The sequence below is a fragment of the Ruditapes philippinarum genome, unplaced genomic scaffold (assembly GCF_026571515.1).
Source record: "Ruditapes philippinarum isolate M1 unplaced genomic scaffold, ASM2657151v2 ctg821_1_1_1_1, whole genome shotgun sequence".
Lineage (NCBI taxonomy): Eukaryota > Metazoa > Mollusca > Bivalvia > Venerida > Veneridae > Ruditapes > Ruditapes philippinarum.
The window spans coordinates 187351-200266 of NW_026852645.1; positions in this window are offsets into that span (position 1 = coordinate 187351).

Genomic DNA, 12916 nt, shown 5'->3' on the forward strand with positions numbered 1-12916 from the left:
AATATCTTAACAAGAATGCTACCAGAAGTATTGAAAAAAATTTTGTGCTGTAAATGACAGGGACTTGATTAATGTTTTAGTTTACTGACTCTTAGACCAGCAAATATCTCACACTTTGTCACAATCTTATATCCTTACTATTACTGTTCACATTGTTATTACCAAAAATGAAAAAAAATGATGATTTGGCAGAATAATAAAAAGTAAAATCAAATGTAAACCAGAACATGAATCATTGGCCCAAATTTACATAACGTTATTATGAAGTTGTATTGGAAATACAACAGTGAATCCTTCGACAACAAAATAGTTATTGAGAAGTTGAAATCTTAACATCTCAGGTACATACTGGGGTCCTACATATTACCGGACAAAATATGAAGTTTTTTATCTGTAACTTTTATTTAAAATAATACAAAAGAATGTTATTTTACCCAAATAATTTTGGGTTCTTAATGCACGTAAACATTCCTTTATCAAACATGAAATTAAACATTTGACCGTAGAAATGTGTTTTAAAGTAGGGCATTATAAGAAGAAAAAAATCGTGTAAACAACTCAATTTACCGGACATTGTGTTTCAAAAGTTTTTGAAGTCGTAAATTGAAATTAATCTTTGAATAACCAGCAAGGAAACTACCATTATTGAATGGTAAGGTTTAGATATTTGAAAAACCTAGTATGTCACTAGAAATAGACACGTCAGCCATGCCTGTTATGAAGAGGCCAATATAAAGGGTGTAACTGAAATTAACAATATTAACCCAATAAACGTATTGATCCTTCATGATCCTTAAACGTACGACACATTTTGATATTCAAATGGAATTCTGTTCTTTGTCATACAGATTCCTTTTGGTCATCATGTAGCATGTTACAAAAGCTATAAAATTAATTTTATTTATATTTCATGTAGAGTTTCCTCCCATGGGCGTAACCCATTTCCTTATATGTTTTTTAATTGGCACTTCTTTGTAAAAGACAACAACGAGATACTGTTTAGACTAAATTTAAAAATACTTTAATCATTTAAATATGTTACGATTGTCTCTTGAGGTAACGTTGAAAAGAATTAAAAGTAAAACCTTTCTAAAAAAACCCATTAAGGGTCTCCATATTCGGTCCTGCGCAGAACAGATTATTCCCCCGCATGACCAGGTCATGAAATAACTAGTAAACAAAAGGGCATGTTAGTAGATAAAGAACTGAATCAACAATATTTACCTGAGAGTGGTTTTGTTGTTATTTACTTTGAAATAGAAAGTGTGTGTACAATTCAGAATGTATGATTTTTGAATCGAAGCAAAAATCAAGCACTTTTCAACAGTAACATTTTTTGTCCGGTAAACTGATTGTCCGGTAAATATGTAGGACCCCAGTACAAGAATTGAATAGATATGCACATAAAATTATAAACACATTTAAAAAGCATAAATCACACTTCCTGTGGACTTGACCAAAATAAATGAGATCACATAATATAAATAACATTTCAATTAACAAAGTTCAATCCTTATTGCTAAATGTATAGCAATATGCACTTCACATAGCAGTAGAAACATACAACAGTAAAACATGTTTAAAAGAAATACATCTCATTCCTGTGAGATCACATAATATGAATAACATTTCAAGTAACAAAGTTCAATCCTTATTGCTAAAATAATGTATAGCAATATGCACTTCACAAAGTAGAAGAAACATAAAACTGTAAAACATGTGCCTTGTATTTCATCACTGGGGAGTATGTGAAAAAAATGAACAAGATATTGGCTTACCTAAAATAAAGTTGACATACTGATGCACTGCTTTTCATGGTGACCATGCAGATGGCTATGAGGAGCACAGCAGCCTTGAGCATAGTAACGTGATGCTGATGCAGGCATAGACATTCTCTTACCTGTAAAATACAATAGGCCAGAAGCAGTACCAAAATTTAAATCTCTTTAAATTTATCGGAAATATATTTTAAAAAAATATAGGAAAAATATTCAAAATATAGGAGAATATAGGAAAAATAGGAGGTTTTTTAAAATATAGAATTCGGACCCAAAATATAGCAGTTTTATAGGGATATAGGAATCAGTTGACAGCCTGTCAATATCTCGACAAATAAGAAGTGCAACGAATAGCAATTCTTGTGCACTGCACTTTGAGTCATTGAATGAAGCATGCATACCAAGTTTGGTGTCAATCTGACCGATAGTCAGTGAGTTATGCTCCAGACAAGCCTAAGGGGATGCCAAAATTAACAAAGGGCAACAACTAACAAGAGCTGTCGGTAGGACAGCACGCTCGACTATTCTTAGTGCTTGATAGTAAAGGAGCCTTGATAATGTTAAATTTTTTAAGTTCACAAAAGGGCTATTTTTTTTTATAAATTCATGTTATAGGCCTTAGAGAGAGTCTACAGTATTGGCTTGACTATTCGGAAGGTAATGTCACAAGTTACCTGTTTAATTGAGTAAAATAATACTAATTACCTATGAATACATAAATTTGACAGAAAAGGTACAAAGGCTTGTTATTAAGATGTTTTATCAAGTAAATCACTGATTTATTATATTATTATGAATGCATAAAAGTGTCCCAAAAAAAAGGCACAAACCCTTCAGTAGTTATTGAGATAACAGCTTACAAGCAAAACCCTACCATGAATTTCTAAGTTGAAAAGGGGAGAAAAATCAGCCTAAATGCATGATAGAATTATGGATCTTTGTCAGTGACCTACAATTATGACCCTAAATGCATAATTATGTGAAGTTTAAAATAAATATCTTTAATAGTTATTCAGATATGTAAAACTTGCATGTAAACATTAACCAAGAGACTAAGTGGAAAAGGGGATATGAATCAGCCTTTATGCAAGATAGAGTTATGGAACTTGGTCAGTGACATACAATTATGACCCTCCAATTATGACCCTAAGTGCATGTGTAAAGTTTCAAGTAAATATCTTTGAAGACCTTTAACTTTTAACCAAAATTTCTAAGTTTCAAAGGGGCAAATAATTCTGCAAATATTGCAGGCAGAGTTATGCAATTTTGCAAACTGATGTACATTGTTACTATAAAAAAGTATTTTAAATTTCAATTGAATATCTCAAGCAATAATTGAGATATTTGACTTTACAAAAAATCTTTAACCAAAATTTCTAAGTTAAAAAGGGGCATAATTCTGTCAATATTGTAGCCAGAGTTATCCAACTTGTCAATCTGATGTACCTTGATACTATAAATAAGTATTCTAAGTTTCAATTGAATATCTCAAGCAATAATTGAGATATTTGACTTTACAAAAAACTTTAACCAAAATTTCTAAGTTAAAAAGGGGCATAATTCTGTCAATATTGTTGGCAGAGTTATCCAACTTGTCAATCTGATGTACCTTGTTACTATAAATAAGTATTGTAAGTTTCAATTGAATATCTCAAGTAATAATTGAGATATTTGACTTTACAAAAAACTTTAACCAACGCAGACGCCGCGGACGCCGACGCCGGGGTGACTACAATAGCTCTCATATTCTTCGAATAGTCGAGCTAAAAAATCAGTAAGTGCAGAGTACAAGTTCTTGTGCACTGCACTTCTCAATGAGATACATCATCCTATGAAGTTTCAAGTCAATTGCTTTTAAAGAGTAGGAGAATTGGCCCAGACATTTTAATTATGAAAATTTACAAAAGGCAATAACTCAAAAATCATGAAATACAGAGTACCAGTTTTAGTGTGCTGCACTTTTTCTTAATGAGATCTATCATCCGACGAAGTTCCAAGTCCATAGCTTTTATATTTAGGAGACATGGTCTGGTCAAAGGGCAATTAGACTAAAAAAAAGGAAGTGCAGAGTAATGATTCTTGTGCACTGCACTTTGAGTCATTGAAAGAAGCAAGCATACCAAGTTTGGAGTCAATCCAACCTATAATGAGTAAGATATTCTTACCGGACAAGCCTAACGGGATTCTGCCGACAAAAGTAACCCCTATATGTCCACTTTTTCAAGGTGACAGAAAAATCAGTTATTTGACCTGTTACTTATAAATATAATTATGTAAATTATTGAAATTTTCTCCCTTGTTTATGCCGTGATATCAACACACACTGCAACATTTTCCATTGAACCATCCCATCTCCTACAAGTATATACAGAAGAATTGGTTAACATATGTTAGATACATAAAAATGTAAATTCACCAATTGAAGAATAAAAAGAGTACAAATGGCATAAATTAGACAAATTATGAGAATTACAAGACCCGTCAATGAACAGCACACTCTTATTTTACTCAGTGCTGAGTAGTATGATAAATGCAAAGTAAAAAGGGGGCATGATTCTGCAAGCACTTGGCAGAATTACATGCCCTTGATTGTGCTTGTTTGTTTGTTACGGGTTTTACGTCACACCAACACAGTTTAGGTCATATGGTGACTTTTCAGCTTTACTGGTAGATACCTGACATGAAAAGATTCAGAATTCCTGCCAGGAATCGAACCTACAGTGTTGAGAGACAAGTCGTTTAAAGTCAACAACCTTAACCACTCAGCCACGGACACACCTACATGCCCTTGATAGTAAACAAGTTCTTCAAGTTTGTAGTGAATATGCATGATGCTTTTTTATGAAAATAAGAAAAATGTCTTTAACTTAAAGGGAGATAATTAAGAAAACAATTCTGTCAAGGTTATTTGCCCATTGAAAACAATTCTGTCAAGGTTATTTGCCCATTAGAAATGCATGCCAATTGGATACTGAACTAGTATGTCGTAAGTTTAAAGTGAATATATATACGGTAATAGCTTCTGTGGAAAAAGGAGCATAACTGAGCAAAAAATGAAAAACAGATAATGAGAGAACTAATGAAATCGAGCTGTATATTAAATGGACTTGCCTATCTTTCAATCTTATTATTTTAGCGAAAATTTCAAAATAATTATACTGACTGAATTGTGAACAGTGATAAGACAATTTTTGTTGATATCACAGTATAAAATTTATTAACTTCATTTCTTCCCCTCTGCTTTTATCATGGCTTGGGACATGCTAGTTATCAAAACTAGGCAGCATTGGAAGAAGTGTAGTCATAGTATACGTCGAACCGTTTATAAACGCGTGACTGAATGGACGTTTTATTATTATTTTTCTATTATTATTTTTAAAACGCCCTACACTTCTCCCACCATTCAGTTAACGATTCTTGTGACGTTGTTGGTATGTGAATTATTATTATTTTTATTTTTATTATTATTATTTTTATTATTATTACTTTTATAAAAAAAATTATTACTTTTATAAAAAAATTTTATTATTACTTTTATGTTATTATTATTAATATAATAATTTGTTTATTATTATAATTATTATTACTTTTAGGCAAATATTGTTATTTTTATAATAATATAGCTTTTATGTTTTTGATATGTTTTATTTTTCTATTTTTCATTTTATTACATATAGCATCTATTATTATTTTTCATGAACACAACAACATGACAATTTATACCATTTTTTATTACTGTCACATTGATTGAAATTAAAGTTTAAAAAAAATAAATTTACATTTCATACCCAGAACATACTTTTACACAACGTACATATAGCTCTTTAAGAGCTGACCAGAAACATTTTTAATTTTATACCCTTTTTTGATACACATTTTTCAAGCATATTTTTGTAACACATTCTTTTTACATACCGGTATATTTTTAAAATTCTTTATACCATTTTTTATTACTGCACCATACCGTGTATTGCACCTTATAAAGACCATTCATAGCATATCATACCAATGTTAACATATGTGTTAACCCTTTGACCATCTTTGCGTTTAAAATTTCTAACTATAAAGAAGAAATCGCATAAAGTCGCACGCGGAGCTCAGAACCCAAAATTAGTATGTGTTATACCAACATCAAAAATGCACACTTTTAAACTAATACCCTTTTTTAAATTATAATTTATCGATATTTTTTTACCACACAATTCATATCATCTTTTGATTTCATGGGGAATAATATGGAGCATACTCCATACAGCCGACCAGAAACAACTTTTATACATATTCTTGATTCACACAAGTACTTTCATACAATTTTTTTTATACAGTTTTCTGAAAACCGATTTTTTTTTTTACTATTTATAAAAAAAACCTTTGACATTTTTAACAGGATTTTTCCTGTTTACCCTTTTTGAAGCAGCCAACCAGAAACCAGATACATAATACTCTTTTTATGAAACCCTTTTCATATAAATTATTATTACAAATTATTTTAATACACACTTTTTTTTACAAATCTTTAAAAAACACATTTGACAAGTTTAGCTGAAATTCTCCTATTTGAGAAACAGCCAACCAGAAACCTGATACAATTTAATACCCTTTTATAATACCCTTTTTATACAAATTATTCATACAAATTATTTTGATACACAAGTTTTTTTTTACAAATCCATAAAGAAACGAAATATCCACGAAAATTCCGCATTGCCTAGTCAGGCACGAAACGAAAATATTTGTGCCGGGCGGGAACAAAACGAAAATATCTGTATCAGAGGGAGAAAATACATACAATTTATAAGTAAATGACAAAACAATTTATGATGTAAAGTAAGGATATGAAGGCAAAAAACTAGGAAATTCCGCATCGCCACTTCAGACACAAAATGAAAATATTTGTGTCTGTTTGCTTACCAAAAGATATTTACCAATTACAGTCATGATCCAGGCCACTTCCATACTATGAAACTCCACATCCCTCAACACTAAAATATATAAAACACAGAAATAATTTTTATACACATTTTTTATACACATTTGCATACACTTATCAATACATATTTTTTTGAAAAACATTATTTTACATATTTCTCCTATTACCACTTTCTGGACTCCCTTTTTATGATACCCATCATTGAGAGTACAAACCCCCAGCCAATTATACTGTGGCTGAGAGACCAGAAATTTTTATACCTTTCTATGATATCCATTTTTTATACATATTTTTACTTTCATAGTAAATTATACTGTGGCTGAAAGAACAGACTTTTTTATAACTTTTAATGCTACCCATCATTGGGAGTACGGACCCCCAGCCAATTATACTGTGGCTGAGAGACCAGATTTTTTATACCTTTTTATAATACCCATTTTTTATACATGTACATGTTTTTACGTTCAGAGTACGGACCCCCAGCCAATTATACTGTGGCTGAGAGACCAGATTTTTTTATACCTTTTTATGATACCCATTTTTTTATACATGTTTTTAAGTTGAGAGTAAGAACCCCTAGCCAATTATACTGTGGCCGAGAGACCAGATTTTTTATACCATTTTATGATACCCTTTTTATATACATGTTTTTAAGTTGAGAGTACGGACCCCTGGCCAATTATACTGTGGCTTAGAGACCAGATTTTCTTATACCTTTTTTTAATACTCATTTTTTATACATGTTTTTATGTTGAGAGTAGTGGACCCCCAGCCAATTATACTGTGGCTGAGAGACCAGATTTTTTTATACTTATTATGATACCTATTTTTTTTTTTACATGTTTTTACGTTGAGAGTACAGACCCCCAGCCAACCTGTGGCAGAGAGACCAGATTTTTATACCTTTTTATGATACCCATTTTTATACACATTTTTACACATATTTTTTGAAACTCTTTATTTTTCATATTAAAAAAACATTCTTTGACATGTTAAACTGGATTTCTCCTGTTTTTTAGAAGCAGTCAACCTGAGGCTGAGAGACCAGATACATTTTAATACTCTTTTATGATGCCCAGTTCATACAAATTATTCATACAAATTATTCATACACATTTTTTAAACATTTTTTTTTGCATATCTAGAAAACCTTTGACAATTAAGTTTAATAGGATTTCTCCTATAGAATTACCACTTTTTTCCACTCATACTTGAAACCGTCGACTAGAAACAATTTTATACCCATTTTTATACACAATTTTTATACCCATTATTTATACCTAATCTTTATACTATTTTTAAAACACATTTTCATACACAGTCTTATACACATTTTTTAAAACTCATCATTTTACATACCAGTAGGTATTTAAAAAACCTTCTTTGACATGTTTACAGTTTAACTATTGTTTGCGATTTTTTCCACACAACATATATATCACCGAGCCGACCAGAAACATTTTTATATCCATTTTTTATACCAATTTTCATACAAATTTTTCATACACATTTTTTTAAATATACATCCTTTTACATATTTATAAATAAACCTGTTTGACATGCACAAAATACATGTATTGATAATCGGAATGCGGCGGGAGAGTTTGTCAATAAACAATAAAAAATATAAACAATAAACGCCCGTATGTTATGTCGCGCGAAGTATGTTATGTCGCGCGGCTGGTCAGACTGGTCAATCGAGATCGTCAAATTCAACATCAACCATATTTCATCAACACGATAAATAGCAAGTCATGTGGGGGGGGGGGTAATAAAACGGCCAGGTATTTCAATTATCAGGAGCAAGTATGTATAAAATTCATCAAAATAAAAATAAACAGGCATATAACAAAGGCATTCAATACATAGGCTAATGAAAAAATCAAATGACACAATAAAGTTGTAAAATATCAACACACCTGCACGCCATTTCTTCCATCTTCGCCGTGCAACTCTCCGTCCTAAACAGGCTCTTCTTCTTTTTTCTTCTTCTTCTTCCAGTACTGTACATACCTGAAAAAATCAAATGACACAATAAAGTTGTAAAATATTAACACACCTGCAATATCAACAGAGAGCGCCATTTTCCATCTTCGCCGTGCGACGTTCCCTGCTAAACTGTTTTTATTGTGCTCAAATGATCACGTGACCTGTAATGTGTGAAGCGGGAATATTGTCCGGCTTTTTTCGCCGTACTTCGGTCAACTCTGACCTTTTCATTATTGAAACAACAACAGATTAACTTAGTGTTGGAACTTCCTTTGTTGGGTCGCAACTTTTCGGCCCTTTCCGTCAGTCTTTGGACACAATAGAACGGATACGGTAATTTGGTCTAACCTACGCTAAGAAACTATTAAAGCATGTAAACAAAAAGTAATTTAATGCTGGGAGTTTTTGTCAAGTTTATTTCTCAATATATAAACTAAAAGTCCACATAAAAGATAAAAAAGCAAATAATACATTTCACTCTTCACAGTCTGAACATAGTTACGGTAGTCCAACTAATTAGACTTGTCAAAGAGACACCGAGATAATTTTGGACGGGCGCTGTCTTTTTTCCAACGGTTTGACAGTAAAAAAAAAAGTCTGTAAAATGGGTCAAACCGTTCACGCCGAATTAATTAGGCTATAGTTACGGTGGCTAATTCCCGCCAATTAACTGAAAAAGGAAAAGAACATCTTTGGCAAAATGAGAGTCGCATCATACTGTTAGTAAGCTTCACATTTCAATAGCATCAAAATACATAGTTATGGAGATAACATCCGATAAGAATAGGTCGAACTAAACATGCTTTCTCTCAATACCGGACATCTATAATTATAACCGAATTTAAACTGAAAATGCCATGTTTATAAATTAATTATGTATCTAGTTAAGACCTTTCACAAACCAAGCATATAAGCAACATAACATCTGATTCAAGACCCGGGCGAAGTACTGTTTAAAAGCTTTAAGCAAACATCACAAAGGTATTTTATTTATAGTGTAAAACAAATTTAAATTTGAATTTGTGTATCTACAATAATTATGACAGTCTGTACAAGGTATGCACATATCCAAAATATTGTCTGAGTTAAGCGGATAAATCCTTGAACAGCGTCGAAACATTTTGTTATCATATTCTGATTTAACAACCATTTGAGCTGAGTGGCGACCGTATAAGTCGCTCCGTATTGCCTAAGAGATTGATCGGTGTACATCATTTTGCATCCCCCCCAACACCACCATTCCACTACTCTCAGACCACTACATGTTTTTGTTATACCAGTGGTCCTCTGTTGTGGCTGGTTCTTGATCTTTGTTCTCATATTTTATAATGTTATTGCTCATCTTACAAAGTTTGAATCATTGTTGATTGATATACTTCAATTGTTTGACTGTTATACACGGAGCGGCAGTCCTAAACTGCAAGCCCTGTTTTAAAAAAGAACTTATATAAACAAATACGATTTGTATAAAAAATAAAACAGAAAACCCAAACACACCAAAAAGTACGAAAAACAATGTAGAACAACTGGTCATGCTGTCCTGTCTTGTATTTTCTGAAACTCTCCAAAGAAACTGCATAACAAGATTCGTTCCGTTATTCTAGTTGTACTCCTATATTAGTACTTTACCAAAAAATGTCATAAAATAAAAAAAAAATATCTGTAAAAAGCCAAATCATACAGTTCTTGAGTACTGGTTGTCTCGTGTTGGCCATAAATAATACGTATAGGCTGGTGATTTTGTAATGAAGTTTGAATTTTGCACGGAAATCACGAAACTAGTGTGTACCAATCATTTCGTTCATTTAAATGTAATGGAATTAAATTGGTTTATCACAAAATTGCAGGTAACATTACTTTCAATAGTAAGTATGCTTTGAATTCAAGACGGCATTCTCATTATAAACCTACTGCCTATTCAAAATGTTTAAGATATTGAAGGTGAACATAATAATCGAGTCCAAGGTAATCGACATACAAAGGTACAATCCAACACTGGATTTCCGAGTTTCTAATTTGGGTTACGCGGTTATTTTCACTGCAATTGCTTGTTCTCTCTGATTTAATAGAATAAGTTTTTTTTAACGTTACAGTGAGCAGTGGGAAGTTGAGGAATATATGCTGAATACGTTATTGTGCAGGCCGTTTTCTCCTGAGGAGCCTAAATTCCTGGTCGGGCTTACTGAGAAACACTGAAGGGAAATCTCATTGTTTCCAAAACATGAAGAATGCCCGACTGTTTTTTTTTTTAGCTAGAAATCGTTAAAACAACGTAGCAACTAACAATAGTAACCCCAAACTGAAATACTGTTTTAGTATCCCCAAACTGGAATACGTGTACTGTTATAGTATCCCAAACTGGAATACTGTATCTTCTGCACACATGTAGTAAATGTTAAATGTGGATCAGTATTCCAGTTTGGGAAATACATATAGGTGTTTTCGCCTGTTTATTGTCAGTTTGAAGCGAAGGAAGTGTGTTGCTTTTGTGGTGATATGGTTGATGTAGTAACCAATTAAGATCTGAAGAGAATGTATTAACGCCTACTATTTTGACTCTGACTGATCTTCCTGTATATTAAAGTTTCATCAGATGCTGGACATTATGAAAATTTACAAATGGTAATAACTCCAAAATTACACAAAAGGGAATTATGGTTCTTACACTGTACTTAATGGTTTAGGCAAAAGAATTGCAGCCACTGTTTATCCCTGCATGATCATACGAGGTGTGCTAATGGGTCCGAATTACTGGAGTATATGCATCATAATTCCAGCAGATCCCTTGTGTTGCTTTGAAGTTTGTAACACCAGAGGTTAGCCAAAATCATCTTTCCTGTTTGGGCACCATATGATGTATACTGTGTTGGTGCGCCGTTAAATCAAACAAAGAAACAAAATTAAACAGATAGACAAGCTGATTCAAATATATCTATCCCTCTCCTCTTCATTACATATAAATTGTAATACTTCAAAATCTAAGTGTTATTTAGATGTTTCTGGTCATATTTTATGAAATACTTAACAAGAACTTTTAGGACTTGCTTTGATTAGTAGTTACATGTATTCCTTTTTCCCCATTCTGATTTGAAATGCTTTATTTCATAGAGGTATTTTAACAGGACTTAAGGAGTAAATTACATTCATGGGAGAAAGGGGACAATTTTTTTTAACAAATTTAATGCTGTGTGTATGTATTTATCATTCATTGCTTGGTTTCAAATTTAAATATGCCAGTTGATTTCAGAAAGAATTTCAAATTTATTATATTAGGCTATTGGACCTCAGTGGAGTTCCAGTGGAGTTCCTTTAATAGTGTTATGCTTTTTACCTTAATTTTCCCTATTGTTTCTTTTTGAATTTCTTTCAAATTATTATGCTTCTTTCATTGTATCATTATTAGGATCAATATAGAACATTCTATATTTTACTTTAAAAATAGAGAAGGAAGGACACCTGAGGTCTTCGTCCACCAGTAAAACTGTAAAGTTGAAATTCTACATTGTTTAGAATTTTCTTGTGACTCATATATTGAAGAATGCTACAAATGTCTCCAGCAATTCTTCAAAGGATATCTTTAGGTAAAATCTTTATGTAAAATGTTTAAGTATTTTGGACATAAATGTTCCAAAGTGGTAGTTACCAGAAAATTTGGAATTGTTTTCCATTATTCCTCATGAGGAAATTTCAACATTTCAATTATTTTTAGTTCATACAGAATTTATTTTAGTTCGTGTATGAAGCTATATGCTTATACATATTGACACACATATTGAGTCTATTCCTGGTACCAATCAGTACTGAGCAATAAGTATTAAGGTTTTTGCTAGGAAACAACAGCTTGCCCCCAATGGGATTTCGGCCCACACATCTAGAGACCTTTAGATTACTTGTCTGACCATAACAATAATAGATTTGTTTTGATAATTGATAATCATGAGATTTGAGACAGAAAGTTTTATAATCTTGAGGCCAGGTACCAACCAGTACTGAGCAATAAGTGTATAGTTTCTTGCTTACTGAAACAACTTGCACCTGACAGGGTTTGAATCCACACAGCTAGACATCCTAATAGATTACTAGTCTGACCATAACAATAGATAATAGATTTGTTTTGCTTTAATCCAAGTCTTCATAGTGACTTTAATTCATGAAATATTATTTCTGTGCAGAGTTAAAAATAAAGAAACTAGAGGGACTAGCTATAACTAAACTCAAG